Genomic DNA, 15,745 nt, shown 5'->3' with positions numbered 1-15,745 from the left:
GCAGGAGGTATTAGCAATTCTGGAAAGTGTAAAAATAGATAAGTCCCCTGGGTCACATGGGATTTATCTGAGGATTCTCTGGGAAGCCAGGGAGGAGATTGCTAAGCCTTTGGCTTTGATCTTTATGTGGTCATTGTCTACAGGAACAATGCCAGAAAAGACTGGTGGATAGCAAATGTTGTTCCCTTGTTCAAGATGGAGAGTTGAGACAACCCTGGAAATTATAGACCCGTGAGCCTTACTTCCATTGTGGGTAAAGTTTTGGAAAGGGTTATAAGAGATAGGATTTATAATCATCTAGAAAGGAATAAGTTGATTAGGGATAGGTTGTGCCTCACGAACCTTATTGAGTTCTTTGAGAAGGTGACAAAATAGGTGGATGATGATAAAGCAGTTGATGTGGTGTACATGGATTTCAGTAATGCTTTTGAAAGGTTTCCCCATGGTAGCCTATTGCACAAAATATGGAGGCATGGGACTGAGAGTGGTTTAGGGTTTGGATCAGAAATTGGCTAGCTGATAGAAGACAGAGGATTGTGGGGGTTGATGGGAAATATTTATCTTGGACTTCAGTTACTAGTGGGGTACCACAAGGATCTGTTTTGGATCCACTGTTGTTTATCATTTATGTAAGTGACCTAGATGAGGGCATAGAAGGATGGGTTAGTAAATTTGCAGATGATACTAAGGTCGGTAATGTTATAGATAGTGAGGAAGAATGTTGTAGGTTACAGAGAGACATAGATAAGCTGCAGAGCTGGGCTGAGAGTTGGCAAATGGAGTTTAATGCGGAAAAGTGTGAGGTGATTCACTTTGGAAGGAGTAATAGGAATGCAGAGTATTGGCCTAATGGTAAGATTCTTGGTAGTGCAGATGAGCAGAGAGATCTTGGTGTCCAGGTACATAGATCCTTGAAAATTGCCACCCAGGTTGATAGGGTTGTGAAGAAGGCATATAGTGTGTTAGCTTTTATTGTTAGAGGGATTGAGTTTCAGAACCATGAGATCATGCTGGAAAACTCTGGTGCGGCCACATTTGGAGAGTCGTGTGCAGTTCTGGTCACTGCATTATGGGTATGATGTGGAAGCTTTGGAAAGGGTTCAGAGGAGATTTACTAGGATGTTGCCTGGTATGGAGGGAAAGTGTAATGAGGGAAGGCTGAAGGACTTGAGGCTGTTTTCATTGGAGAGAAGAAGGTTGAGAGGCGACTTAATTGAAACATATAAGATAATCAGAGGGTTAGATAGGGTGGATGGTGAGAGCCTTTTTCTTCGGGCGGTGATGGCAAACAAGAGGGGACATAGCTTTAAATTGAGGGATGATAGATATAGGACAGATGTCAGAGGTAGGTTCTTTATTCAGAGTAGTAGGGGCGTGAAAAGCAATGCCTGCAACCATAGTAGACTCACCAACTTTAATGGCATTTAAATGGTCCTTGGATAGTCATATGGACGAGAATGGAATAGTGTAGATTAGATGGGCTTCAGATCGGTTCCACAGGTCAGCACAACATTGAGGGCTGAAGGGTCCGTATTGCACTGTTAAGTTCCATGCTCACTGTTCTATATGGAGTTATCTAGAAAACATAGGAGATATTTTTCAACGAGCAGAATACTACAATCAGTGTTGTCCTACCTCGTGGCTTCACTTTTTCTATTCAATAAATAGAAAGGCACCCGTTCATTATATTCATCGAAAACTCCCCACTGAAGATGAACCCATTCATGAACAAATACTCGATCTGTCAAAACAAAAGCAATTTTTAATTAAAACAATGAAACTAATGCATCCATTCTCTGCAAGAAATAAATGAAATTGTCCTTCTGAAAGTTTGAACATTGGCATTATCCACTCATGGGTTCAAAACACCCAATGGCATGAAGTTATTTCGTGACTTCACAAGAGAAATCAATATTCAGTTCTCTGTGTTAGTGGTGCAGTGCTTCTGAGTATGGGATTGACTTGGTGACTCAGAGGGTAAACCTGAAAAGTTCAGTGTTCCATTGGCTTGGAGAGAAAGGAGCGAAATAAAAACGAAATTGCTCTTTGTGTGGCATTGCTTTTAATTAGTTCACCAAGATTCAATACGCAAATTTTGTTTCAAACAGCATCTTTTGAACCAGCAATCTCAATAAACTGTCAAAAATTATATACCTCAAATACTGTAAATTTACTGTATTATTACAATCTCTGTGATGTCCAAGTGGTCAGTTGAGGGTTTGCGTGAGTAAAGCTCTCTGCTGGTAAATGTTGGAAGGAGTAATAGGAATGCAGAGTATTGGCCTAATGGTAAGATTCTTGGTAGTGCAGATGAGCAGAGAGATCTTGGTGTCCAGGTACATAGATCCTTGAAAATTGCCACCCAGGTTGTTAAATGATGGGCGGCACGGTGGCCCAGTGGTTAGCACTGCTGCCTCACAGCGCCTGTAGACCCGGGTTCAATTCCCGACTCAGGCGACTGACTGTGTGGAGTTTGCACATTCTCCCCGTGTCTGCGTGGGTTTCCTCCGGGTGCTCCGGTTTCCTCCCACAGTCCAAAGATGTGCGGGTCAGGTGAATTGGCCATGCTAAATTGCCCGTAGTGTTAGGTTAAAGGGGTTAATGTAGGGGTATGGGTGGGTTGCGCTTCGGCGGGTCGGTGTGGACTTGTTGGGCCGAAGGGCCTGTTTCCACACTGTAAGTAATCTAATCTAATCTAATCTAAATGTTATTTAAGGCTTTGTTCTGTTAATAAAGTATAACAGTGATGTGTATATCCCCTACATTATTTAGTGTGTTTTTACATTGGTCATGTAGACCTCTTAATTGACCAGAATATTTGATGAACTGACACACTCCAGGTCCAATAGCTGATTGATAATAAAAGGATTTTTGTAATCCCAGTTTTGCCTTTGTCATGCCTCGTTGTCATAACAACTCATATATTCATTTTCTCCTAAAGCTTATGATTCCAAATAAACCTGTTGGACTATAACCTGGTATTGTGTGACTTCTGACTTTGTCCACCCCTGTCCAACACTGGCACCCCCACTTCATGAGCATTGGCTTGGATCATGTTCACCAACTAAGCAGTCTTAATTCGGTACTTAAAGCATATGCTACTCCATCCTAACTTCAATAATTTACCTTTCGGTCCATAAACTGAAACCAGACTGCTGTTCAGTAGAAAGTTTGGTGTGAAGTGAATGAACTGTCCCTTCTCACCACATCCACCATACTGCAGGGTATATGGTTCATCTCCATATTTACAGTATGGTTCCTCAATGATCACATCAGCCTAGGAAAAGATAAATGGATACGACCGTGTAAGAATCTGTTGATATCTGATATCTGTTGTCATAATTTTGGCTTGTATTGTTCAACTCTGAACTAAACTGTAACATCTAAAAGTGTCATTGACAGTGCTATCACAGCTCTTACCCAACACTAACCTTCTCACTGACATTCAGCTTGGTTCTGTTAGGCCAACTCAGTTCCTAACCTCATTGCAATCTCTGTCCAAACATGGACAAAAGAACTGAACTCTAGAGAGGAAGTGAAGTTGACTGCTCTTGGCATAGAGATGGGTTCTGACCAACAGTATCTTTAAAATTCACTCGTGGGCTGTGGCCATCGCTGGCTGGCCAGCATTTAGTGCCTTTCCTTAAGTGCTGTTGAACTAAGTGACCAGCTCAGCCATTTCAAAGGGAAGTTGAAAGTCAACCACACTGCTGTAGGGTCCAAGGTCACTTTTTTAAATTCATTTGTGTGACTTGAGCGTCACTGACTGGCCAGCATTGATAGCCCATCCTTATTTGCCCTTGAGAAGGTGGTAGTGAGCTGCCTTCTTGAATTGCTGCAGTCCACTTGTTGTAGGTTCATTTCTTTGTTGTGAATTTCTAGCGAATGATACAACTGAGTGGCTTGTCAGGCCATTTCAGAGGGCAGTTGAGAGTCAACACAATGCTGTGGCTCTGGAGTCACATTTAGGCCAGACCAAGTAAAGATGACGTTCATGAACCAGATGGGTTTTTCAGACAATTGACAATGGTTTCATGGTCATCAGTTGACTCTTGATTCAAGCTTTTGTTATTGAATTCAAATTCCACCATCTGCCATGGCAGGATTTGAACTCAGGTCCCCAGAACATTCTTCTGGGTTTCTGGATTAATATCAAGCAATGATACCACGAGACCATCACCGCCCCTCTGAGAGCCGGACAAGGTAACAATGGCACCCTTCCTTCCCCAAAGGACTTTAGTGAAACAGATGGGATTTTCCTGACAATCAACAATGGTTTCATGGGCATCAGACAGATTCTTAATTCCAGAATTTTAAAAATCGAACTCAAACATTAGCATCTGTCATGGCGGCATTTGAACTTGGCTCCCCAGAAGGTTAGCTGAGTTTTGGGATTAATAGTCTCGTGACAATACCACTCAGCCTGTCAAGTGGCATCATGGAACCTTAGAAAAACTGAAGTCAATGGCAATCAGGGTCAAATACTCCCCTGTTTGGAGTCATACTTGGCACAAAGGAAGATGATTGTGAGTGTTGATTGTCAATCATCTCAGCTCCAGGGTATCACTTCAGGAATTCCTAAGGGCACTGTCCTGAGCCCAACTATCTTCAGTTGCTTGATAAATGATCTTTTCTCCTTCATCAGGGGTGATATTCACTGATGAATGCACAATGTTCAGCACCATTTGCAACTTTTCAGGTACTGAAATGTTTTATGTTCAAATGTCATGGGTTCTGAACAACATTCAGGGTTGAACTAATAAGTGGTAAGTAACATTGATGTCAAATGATTGCCAGGCATGACCACGCCCAACAACAGAGAATCTAAACATTGCTCTTTGACAATCAATGACATTACTATTGCTGAATCCCCAACTATCAACATCCTGCGAAGGGGCAAGATGAACCGGACTGGTCAAGAGATGAGTTACACTTGCCTCAGATCTACTCTTGAACCACTCTAGTCAAGTTCAGCTTCTGGTCAACGGAATCCCCCATCCCAGGATGTTGACAGTTGGGGATTCAGCAGCTGAAGGCATAGCTGGAAATGCTGGAGTGATTAAAATTGCAAATGCTCAAGAAGCCAGACTTAGGTTGTGGGGCTGGAGATGAGGAGAGCTAGAGGTCATGAAGTGATTTCAAAATAAGGACAAGAACTGAAAATTTGAAGCACATTGCCAACAGTTTTTCTTGTGCACTGGGAGAAAAATCCATTTAATAAATGTTTTGCATGATTTTCTGTTTATCACGCCTGGTATCAACGAGAGGTGAAATTATGATGGGCACTCCGAACAGGCAAGTTTCTATAGTGATAGCTTGATTTCACAAAATTATGTCTTTAGTTATTACATTAAACAATTTAGTTGGGGGGAGAATATTGTGGGATTATAAGGGCACACAAATAATTTAACAAATAATTTACCATCTGTTATAAGGAGAAATTTTCAGCTAGGAATGATGCGATATCATTAAATGATTCATGTTCACATGTTGCAATTCATGAGGCTAAAACGTCAAACCATTCTTACCGTTGACAAAATCAGCTAAAGATTGATCTGCCCTCCTTTGACTACTAATGAATTTATGGTTATTTTCCCTTGATATGGACATGGACTATTCATACTTTTTTGGACAGTTCATTGTTTTTAATAGGATCATATCCTTCCTGATTTTGACCATTGAATCTGACCCAGTGAAAACAGTAGCATAGAATGCGTGCACAGAAAGGGAGGTTGTGGGAGGTTGAACAGTTCTTCTACTTTACCAACACCTTCCATCCCGACCTCAAATTTACCTGGACAGTCTCAGACTCCTCCCTCCCCTTCCTAGACCTCTCCATTTCTACCTTGGGCGAACGAATCAACACGGACATTTACTATAAACCGACCGACTCCCACAGCTACCTAGACTACACCTCCTCCCACCCTGCCCCCTGTAAAAACACCATCCCATATTCCCAATTCCTTCGTCTCCGCCGCATCTGCTCTCAGGAGGACCAGTTCCAATACCGTAGAACCCAGATGGCCTCCTTCTTCAAAGACCGCAATTTCCCCCCAAACGTGATCGACGATGCTCTCCACCGCATCTCCTCCACTACCCGCTCCCCTGCCCTTGAGCCCCACCCCTCCAATTGCCACCAGGACAGAACCCCACTGGTCCTCACCTACCACCCCACCAACCTCCATATACATCGTATCATCCGTCGTCATTTCTGCCACCTCCAAACGGACACCACCACCAGCGATATATTTCCCTCCCCTCCCCTCTCAGCGTTCCGAAAAGACCACTCCCTACACAACTCACTCGTCAGGTCCACACCCCTACTAAACCAACCTCCACTCCCGGCACCTTCCCCTGTAACCACAAGAAATGCAAAACTTGCGCCCACGCCTCCCCCCTTACTTCCCTCCAAGGCCCCAAGGGATCCTTCCATATCTGCCACAAATTCACCTGCACCTCCAAACACATCATTTACTGCATCCGCTGCACCCGATGTGGCCTCCTCTATATTGAGGAGACAGGCCGCTTACTTGCGGAACATTTCAGAGAACACCTCTGGGACACCCGCACCAACCAACCCAACCACACCGTGGCTCCACACTTCATCTCCCCCTCCCACTCCACCAAGGACATGAAGGTCCTTGGACTCCTCCATCGCCAGACCATAGCAACACAATGGCTGGAGGAAGAGCGCCTCATCTTCCGCCGAGGAACCCTCCAACCATAAGGAATGAACTCGGATTTCTCCAGTTTCCTCATTTCCTCTCCCCCCACTTGCGGAACGTTTCAGAGAACACCTTTGGGACACCTGCACCAACCAACCCAACCACACCGTGGCTCAACACTTCAACTCCCCCTCCCACTCCACCAAGGACATGCAGGTCCTTGGACTCCTCCATCACCAGACCATAGCAAAACAATGGCTAGAGGAAGAGCGCCTCATCTTCCGCCGAGGAACCCTCCAACCACAAGGAATGAACTCGGATTTCTCCAGTTTCCTCATTTCCCCTCCCCCCACCTTGTCTCAGTCCTAACCCTCGAACTCAGCACCACCTTCCTAACCTGCAATCTTCTTCCTGACCTCTCCGCCCCCACCCCCACTCCGGCCTATCACCCTCACCTTAACCTCCTTCCACCTATCGCATTTCCAACGCCCCTCCCCCAAGTCCCTCCTCCCTATCTTTTATCTTAGCCTGCTGGACGCAATTTCCTCATTCCTGAAGAAGGGCTCATGCTCAAAACGTCGATTCTCCTGATCCTTGGATGCTGCCTAACCTGCTGTGCTTTTCCAGCAACACATTTTCAGCTCTGATCTCCAGCATCTGCAGTCCTCACTTTCTTCTTGATATTACAGCCACTGAATCACCTGCTATCAACAATCTGGGGTGACCATTGGTCAGAAACTGAACTAGACTAGCTATATAAATAGTGTGGCTATAATGCAAATCAGTGGCTCGGAATCCTGCAGTCAGTAAGTCATCTCCTGACTCCCCAAAGCCTGTCTACCATCTACAAGCAACATGTCAAGTGTGTAATGGAAAACTCTGTACCTCCTGGGGGATCCTGGGGATGAAGGGTTTGTTATGTGTGGAGCACTTGAAGACTTTAGCTCTGTACTCATGGAGTTTAGAAGCTTGAGGGGGGATCTGATTGAAAGTGAAGAATGCTGAGAGGCCTGGATAGAGGAGACATGGAGGCAATGTTTCCACAGTAGGAGAAACTAGGGCTCAAGGACACAGTAAGGGAATGACCCTTTAGAACTCACTACGCATTTATCCAGGTTGAACTCCATCTGCCATTTCTCAGCCCAGCTCTGCATCCTGTCTATGTCACGCGGCAGCCTCCAGTAGCCCTCTATACTATCGATGACAGCTCCAATCTTTGTGTCATCTGCAAATTTACTAACCCACCCCTCAACCTCCTCATCCAAGTCATTTATAAAAACTACAAAGAGCAGAGGCCCAAGAACCGAGCCATGTGGGACCCCACTCAACACTGACCTCCAGGCAGAATACTTTCCATCGACAACCACACTCTGCCTTCTGTCAGCCAACCAACTCTGAATCCAGATAGCCAAATCTCCCTGTATCCCATACTTCCTGACTTTAAGAATGAGCCTACCATGGGAAACCATATCAAATGCCTTGCTGAAGTCCATATACACCACATCCACTGCTCGACCATTGTCGACCTGTCTTGACATCTCCTCAAAGAAGATGTGGGTAAGTGTGAGGTGATTCACTTTGGTATGAGTAACAAAAAGATGGGGAACTGGGCTAATGGTCGGATACTTGGTAGTGTGGATGAGCAGAGGGATCTTGGTGTCCATGTACACAGATCTCTGAAAGTTGCCACCCAGGTAAATAGTGCGGTGAAGAAGGCATATGGCGTACTGGCTTTTATTGGTAGAGGAATTGAGTTCCGGAGCCCTGAAGTCATGTTGCAGTTGTATAAGACTCTGGTGCGGCCACATCTGGAGTATTGTGTGCAGTTTTGGTCGCCATACTATAGGAAGGATGTGGAGGCACTGGAACGGGTGCAGAGGAGGTTTACCAGGATGTTGCCTGGTATGGTAGGAAGATCGTATGAGGAAAGGCTGAGGCACTTGGGGTTGTTTTCATTGGAGAAAAGAAGGTTTAGGGGTGACTTGATAGAGGTGTACAAGATGATTAGGGGTTTAGATAGGGTTGACCTTGAGAACCTTTTTCCACGTATGGAGTCAGCTATTACAAGGGGGCATAGCTTTAAATTAAGGGGTGGTAGGTATAGGACAGATGTTAGGGGTAGATTCTTTACTCAGCAAGTCGTGAGTTCATGGAATGCCCTGCCAGTAGCAGTGGTGGACTCTCCGTCTTTATGGGCATTTAAACGGGCATTGGATAGGCATATGGAGGATAGTGGGCTAGTGTAGGTTAGGTGGGCTTGGATCGGCGCAATATCGAGGGCCAAAGGGCCTGTACTGCGCTGTATTTTTCTATGTTCTATGTTCTAGAACTTAATAAGATTTGTGAGGCATGACCTGCCCCTCACAAAGCCATGCTCACTGCCTTTAATCAGCCAACCAACTGTGCTTTGCCAAATAGTCATAAATCCTATTTCTCAGAATTATTTCCAAAACTTTGCTGACCACAGACATAAGACTGACTGGTCTGTAATTGGCAGGGATTTCCCTATTACCCTTCTTGAAAAGAGGAACAACATTCGCCTCCTTCCAATCCTTCGGTACGACTCCCGTGGAGAATGAGGAGGCAAATATCCTCGCCAGCGGCTTAACAAACTTCTTTCTTGCTTCCTGGAGCAGACTAGGATAAATCTGGTCTGACCCTGGGGACTTATCAATCTTAATGTTTTCCAAAGTTTCTAGAACATTAACTTTATCAATCTTGATCTGGTTAGACTGTATCCCAGCTCTTCTAAGTTTTCATTTACAACAAATTCCCTTTCCTTGGTGAAAACCAAAGCAAAAAACTCATTTAGGCTTCCCCTATCTGCTCACACTCCACGCACAAGTTCCCTCCACTATCCCTGATCGGCCCTACCTTCTCCCTGACCATTGTCTTATCCCTCACGTATGAGTAAAATGCCTTTGGGTTCTCCCTAATCCTTCTTGCCAAGACTTTGGTGTTCAACCTGGATAAATGCATAGTGATGCATTTTGGAAGGTCAAATTCGAATGCTGAATATAGGATTAAAGACAGGATTCTTGGCAGTGTGGAGGAACAGAGGGATCTGGGTGTGCAAGTGCATAGATCCCTCAAAGTTGCCACCCAAGTGGATAGGGTTGTCAAGAAAGCATATGATGTTTTGGCTTTCATTAACAGGGGGATCAAGTTTAAGAGCTGCGAGGTTTTGCTGCAGCTCCACAAGTCCCTGGTGAGACCACATTTGGAATATTGTGTCCAGTTCTGGTCACCCTACTATAGGAAAGATACAGAGGCTTTGGAGAGGGTGCAAGAAGGTTTACCAGGAAGCTGCCTGGACTGGAGGGCTTGCCTAATGAAGAAAGGTTGAATAAGCTTGACTATTTTTCTCTGGAGAGAAGGAGGAAGAGAGGAGACCTGATCGAAGTGTACAAAATAATGAGAAGAATAGATAGAGTCAATAACCAGAGACTTTTCCCCAGGACAGGATTGACTGTTACGAGAAGTCATAGTTTGAAGATATTAGGAGGAAGGTATAAAGGAGACGTCAGAGGTAGGTTCTTTACGCAGAGAGCAGTGAATGCATGGAATGCGTTGCCAGCTGTGGTGGTGGAAGTAGAGTCATTGGGGACATTTAAGTGACTGCTGGACTTGCACATGGATAGCAGTGAGTTGAGGGGTGTGTAGGTTAAGTTACTGTATTTTACATTAGGATTAAATCTCGGCACAACATCGTGGGCCTAAGGGCCTGTTCTGTGCTGTACTTTGCTATGTTCTATGTTCTAACTCCCTTTAGGAATTCCTTAAGCCATGGACTGGTTAATCTGTGGAATGTGTTCCTGGAGAAGGCTGTCAAGGCCAAGTCATTGAATGCATTTCACACCAGGATAGACAGGTTCTTGGTTAGTAAGGGGATCAGGAGTCTCAGGGAGAATACAGAAAAATGGGGTTGAGAAATACATAAACTGCTGATCAAATTACAGATGACTCAATGGTCCAAATGGCTGGGTTGGCACGGTGACTCAGTTGCTCATTGGCCTCACCGCGCCAGGGACCCGGCTTTGATTCCTGCCTCGGGTGACTGTCTGTGTGGAGTTTGCACATTCCTCCCGTGCCTGTGCCAGGAAACCTGAGTTTCCTCCGGGTGCTCTGGTTCCCTCCCATAAGCACAAAACTGTGCAGGTGAATTGGCCATGCTAAATTGCCCAAAGTGTTCAGGGATATGGATGTTGGGTGCACTGGTTAGGAATGAATGTGGGGTGGGGTGTGGGTCTGATTGGATTGCTCTTTGGAGGGTCAGTGTGGACTTATTGGGCCAAAATGGCCTGTTTCCATGCTGTAGGGATTCTATCCTGTCGGGATTCTATTCTGTAGGGATTCTATGAATTACACTCCATTGTTGAATGGTCTAAAGGACATTGGTGAACCAGGTGTGGTTTTCCTCATCATTAGACTCTTAATTCCTGGTTTTTAAAATTGATTTCAAACTCCACCATCTGTTCATGATGGGTTTGGAACCCATGTCCCAGAACATTACTGCATCTCCGGATTAATGCTGCCATCATCTACACGATACAAATGCTGTCTGCATTCAGATAAAAAAGCCATAAGCTTTTCATTATTATAAATTATTCTGGTTCTATTTTCACCGTGGCACCCAGAACTACTTTGGAGTCTTCCTAAATTTCAACAGGCTCATCTGGGCTCCAAGATCACACGACCCTTTCACCTGCACTAATCGCTCTGGTTTAGGCTTTCAAACTGGCACAAGAGAATCCTCGAGGGATGAAATAGAAAAACAGTAATACTGATAAATAATCGTCCAATTGAAATGTACGAGATGAGTCTGACCACTACGTTACATCAAACACTCTGGTAAAGTTATCATTTTCTGAACAACTCATGTACTCTTTTCAGACTAGAATGGACAAGATTGCAAAACTTGTTCCCCAAAGCTGAAAATGTGTTGCTGGAAAAGCGCAGCAGGTCAGGCAGCATCCAAGGAACAGGAGAATCGATATTTCGGGCATAAGCCCTTCTTCAGGAATGAGGGAAGTGTGTCCAGCAGGCTAAGATAAAAGGTAGGGAGGAGGGACTTGGGGGAGGACTTGGAGGGACTTCGGGCTTATGCCAGAAACGTCGATTCTCCTGATCCTTGGATGCTGCCTGACCTGCTGCGCTTTTCCAGCAACACATTTTCAGCTCTGATCTCCAGCATCTGCAGTCCTCACTTTCTCCCCAAAGCATCAGTGTAAATTCCAAAATGTTGTGTAATAGAAAGGGAAATTATTCTGTTCAGTGTCCTAAGATCCTGCCCCACTAGCTATCTGATGAAGGAGTAGCAGTCCAAAAGCTTGTACCTCCAAATAAACTATAACCTGGTGTTGTGTAATCCTTAACTTTGTCCATCCCAGTCCAAACTCGGCACCTCCATATCATAGAGGAGAAAGTGAGTCACACCATACTTGTGAATTGTTCACTGCTTGTTCTCATTGGCATTGACAGGTTTAAGAGCTAGCCATCACCATCTGAGGAAAAAGACTCTCACTGCCCACCCTATCTAATCCTCTGATCATCTTGTACATCTCTATTAAGTCACCTCTCAACCTTCTTCTCTCTAATGATTTTGATGAGTTCTGAGGAAAGTTTCTCTCTGTGAGTCCTCTGCATTACTGAATGTACTTCCTTCGCTATCATCCCAAAATCACCTCATTAGCTTCCTCCCCTGTCCTTATGCACAATTCTTTAATTTCCTAATTTCCTTTTCAATCCTCTCCCATTCCCACTTACTGTAATGCTTTAGGAACTCTGCCCATTAATATCTGCAATAAGCCACTACTTTCTTCCTTCACAAAAACTTTATATCTCTCCGCAATTCGGGTTCCAGTTTGGCTCCAACCTTTGGTATTTATGGGGACCCAGCTGCCCTCTACTTGTGCTATTTCCTCCTTGAATTCCTCCTCCTGCTCTGACACTGTTTTATCTGCAAGTAACTGCTCACAGTCAGCTTAAACCGAGTCATATGTCAGTGAAATTATTCTTCCTTAAGGTAAGAACTTATATTCATTACCCCATCCTTATTCTTTTGCATTCTTATCCTAAATCTACTGATTTAGTCTCCTATTTCTTATCTAGCCTATATTTCCTTTGCTTTTGCACAATTACATGCTTTTGCCATAAATTTGATGCTGTTTTTTAGTTCTTCAGTTAAGCATGAATGGTAAAAACTTACCTTGGTTCTACCATTCATGGTAGAAAAATAAGTTTTTCTTTTTTGTAGAAATATTCTCATACTTGATATTCTAGACTGACCCTTTAAATGGGGAAGCGATGACTGAGCATTACTGTCACTGGACTGTTAATCCAGAGGTTCAGATAATGTTCTGGGGACCTGGATTCAAATCCAATCTTGCCAGATGGTGGAATTTGAAGTCAATGCAAATCTAGAATTAAGAGTCTATTGATGAGCACGAATCCATTGTTGAATGTTGGAAAAACCCATCCGGTTCACTCGTCGTTTCCAGAGAGAATCTGCCATGCTTACCTGGCATGACTCCAGACCCACAGCAATGTGGTTGATTCTTAACTGCCCTTGGGGCCATTAGGGATGGGTATTAAATGCCAGCCCAGCCAGTGACACCCTCATCTTGTGAATGAATTAAAAATAAACAACTGAATGCAAAGGTAAGAATGTTATGCCTCATTTATATGGGACATTGGTGAGATCACATCTTGAATCCTGTGTGTAGTTTTGGTTTCCTTACTTAAAGATACATTGGAGGTTGTTTACCAGATTGATACCTGGAATGAGTGGATTATGAGGAAACCTTGGATAGACTGGGCTTGTTACTACTGGAGTTTGGAAGGGTGAGGGGTGACCTGATTGCAGTGTATAACATCCTGAATGTTCCTGTCAAGATGGACAAGGAAAGGATGTTTCTTCTTGTGGGTGAGTCAAGAAGTTGGGGGCACTGGTTTAAAATTGGGGTGTCCCTTTCAAGATCAAGGTAATGAGGCTTTGACTTTTCTCTCAGAAGGTGGCAGAGTCAGGTTAATTGAATTTTTTGAGTCAGAGCTGAATAGGTTTGTGTTAGGCAGGGGAATCAAGGATTGACAGGAATAGATGGGGAACATGGAACTTGAAACACCAAAGGTCAGACACCATCTTATTGAATGACATAGTAGTCTCTGGGGCTGAATGGCCTACTTCTATTTGATGTATTTGCATGTTGGTAAATGACAAAGGACATTTTGTTGAAACACATCTGACCTTGTAAGACACAATTTCCCTCTCACAAAGCAATGTTAACTATCCCTAATTATTCCTTGCCTCTCCAAAGTCACATAAATCCTATCTTTCAGAATCACATCAAAAAACGTGCCCACCACTGTATCACTCACATGGCTGTAGTTCCCAGACTTCTCCTTATGTCCTTCCTTAAAGAAAAGCACAGCATAAGCAGGGTGGATCAGTGGTTGGCACTACTGCCTTGCAGTTGTGAGGAGCTGGGTTCAATTCCAGCCTTAGATGACTGTCTGGGTGGCGTTTGCCTATCCTCTCTGTGGCTGTGTGGGTTTCCTCCTACACTCCAAAGATATGCAAGTTCAGTGAATTAGTCTTGCTAAGTTGCCTATAGTGGTCAGGGATGTGTAGTGAGGTGCATTAGTCAGGAATCCCTGATGACAGGCTTTTGCCTGAAACATCGATTTTCCTGCTCTTCAGATGCTGCCTGACCTGCTGTGCTTTTCCAGCACCACACCCTTGACTTTAATCTGCAGTCGTCACTTCTGCATTAGTCAGGGGTAACCAGAGGGTAAAGGAATGGGTCTGAGTGGGTTACTCTTTGGAGGGTCAGTGTGGACTTGTTGGGCTGACTTTCCTGTTTCCACACTGTGGGGATTCTATGAATATTACAATATTAGAGTCATAGAGATGTACAGCACGGAAACAAACCCTTCGGTCCAACCTGTCCATGCCGACCAGATATCCCAACTCAATCTAGTCCCACCTGCCAGCACCCAGCCCATATCCCTCCAAACCCTTCCTATTCATATATCCATCCACATGCTTCTTAAATGTTGCTTCATATACTCATCCAGATGCCTTTTAAATGTTGCAATTGAGCTAACCTGCACCACTTCCTCTGGCAGCTCATTCCATGCATGTACCACCCTCTGAGTGAAAAAGCTTCCCCTCAGGTCTCTTTTATATCTTTCCCCTCTCAACCTAAACCTATGCCCTCTAGTTCTGGACTCCCTGACCCCAAGGAAAAGACGTTGTCTATTTATCCTATCCATGCCCCCTCATGATTTTATAAACCTCTATAAGGTCACCCCTTAGCCTCCAACACTCCAGGGCAAACAGCCCTAGCCTATTCAACCTCTCCCTATATCTCGAATCCTCCAACCCTGGCAACATCCTTGTATATCCTTTCTGAACCCTTTCAAGTTTCACAACATCTTTCCAATAGGAAGGAGACCAGAATTGCAATATTCCAACAGTGGCCTAACCAATGTCCTGCACAGCCACAACATGACCTCCCAACTCCTGTACTCAATACTCTGACCAATAAAGGAAAGCATACCAAATGCCTTCCTCACTATCCTATGTACCCCTGACTCCACTTTCAAGGAGAAATGAACCTGCTGTCCAAAGTCTCTTTGTTCAACAACACTCCCTAGGATTTTACATTTAAGTGTGCAAGTCCTGTTAAGTCCTATTAGTCATTCCTCATTCAGTTGGCACCTCACCATTAATAATAGATGAGACAAATATTTTTCCAAAAAGGCGCTGCAATTTCCTCCCTAACCTCCCACAATGTCCTGGGCTACAATGGGTCAGGTGAAACAGATTTATGCACCTTCATATTTTCTGAGATCTACAGCAATTCCTCTTCTGTGACATGAACTGTTTTCAATGCATCATTTTTTCTGAGTTCTCTAGCTTCCATTTTGTTCTCCACAGTAAAAACTGACGCAAAATACTCATTCAATATATCTCCAACTCCTGAGGTACAAACGAAGATGACTTCTATGATCTTCAAGGGGCCCCTCACACTCTTTAGCTGCTTTCTTGCCCTTAATGTACTTATAGAATCTCTTTG

General features: G+C 44.2%; 1 pseudogene; it reads right to left on the bottom strand.

Moving 5' to 3' along the window:
• Nucleotides 1–12,891, bottom strand: part of LOC122554706 (calcium-activated chloride channel regulator 1-like) — a 43,908-nt pseudogene extending 31,017 nt beyond the window's left edge.
• Between the last annotated feature and the right edge of the window lie 2,854 nt (nucleotides 12,892–15,745).

This window comes from Chiloscyllium plagiosum, unplaced genomic scaffold, assembly GCF_037043375.1.
Source record: "Chiloscyllium plagiosum isolate Xiang-an unplaced genomic scaffold, Cpla_swu_hap1 HiC_scaffold_9, whole genome shotgun sequence".
Classification (NCBI taxonomy): domain Eukaryota; kingdom Metazoa; phylum Chordata; class Chondrichthyes; order Orectolobiformes; family Hemiscylliidae; genus Chiloscyllium; species Chiloscyllium plagiosum.
The sequence above is the reverse complement of the archived record's forward strand: the minus strand, read 5'-3'. Positions and strand labels throughout refer to the sequence as shown.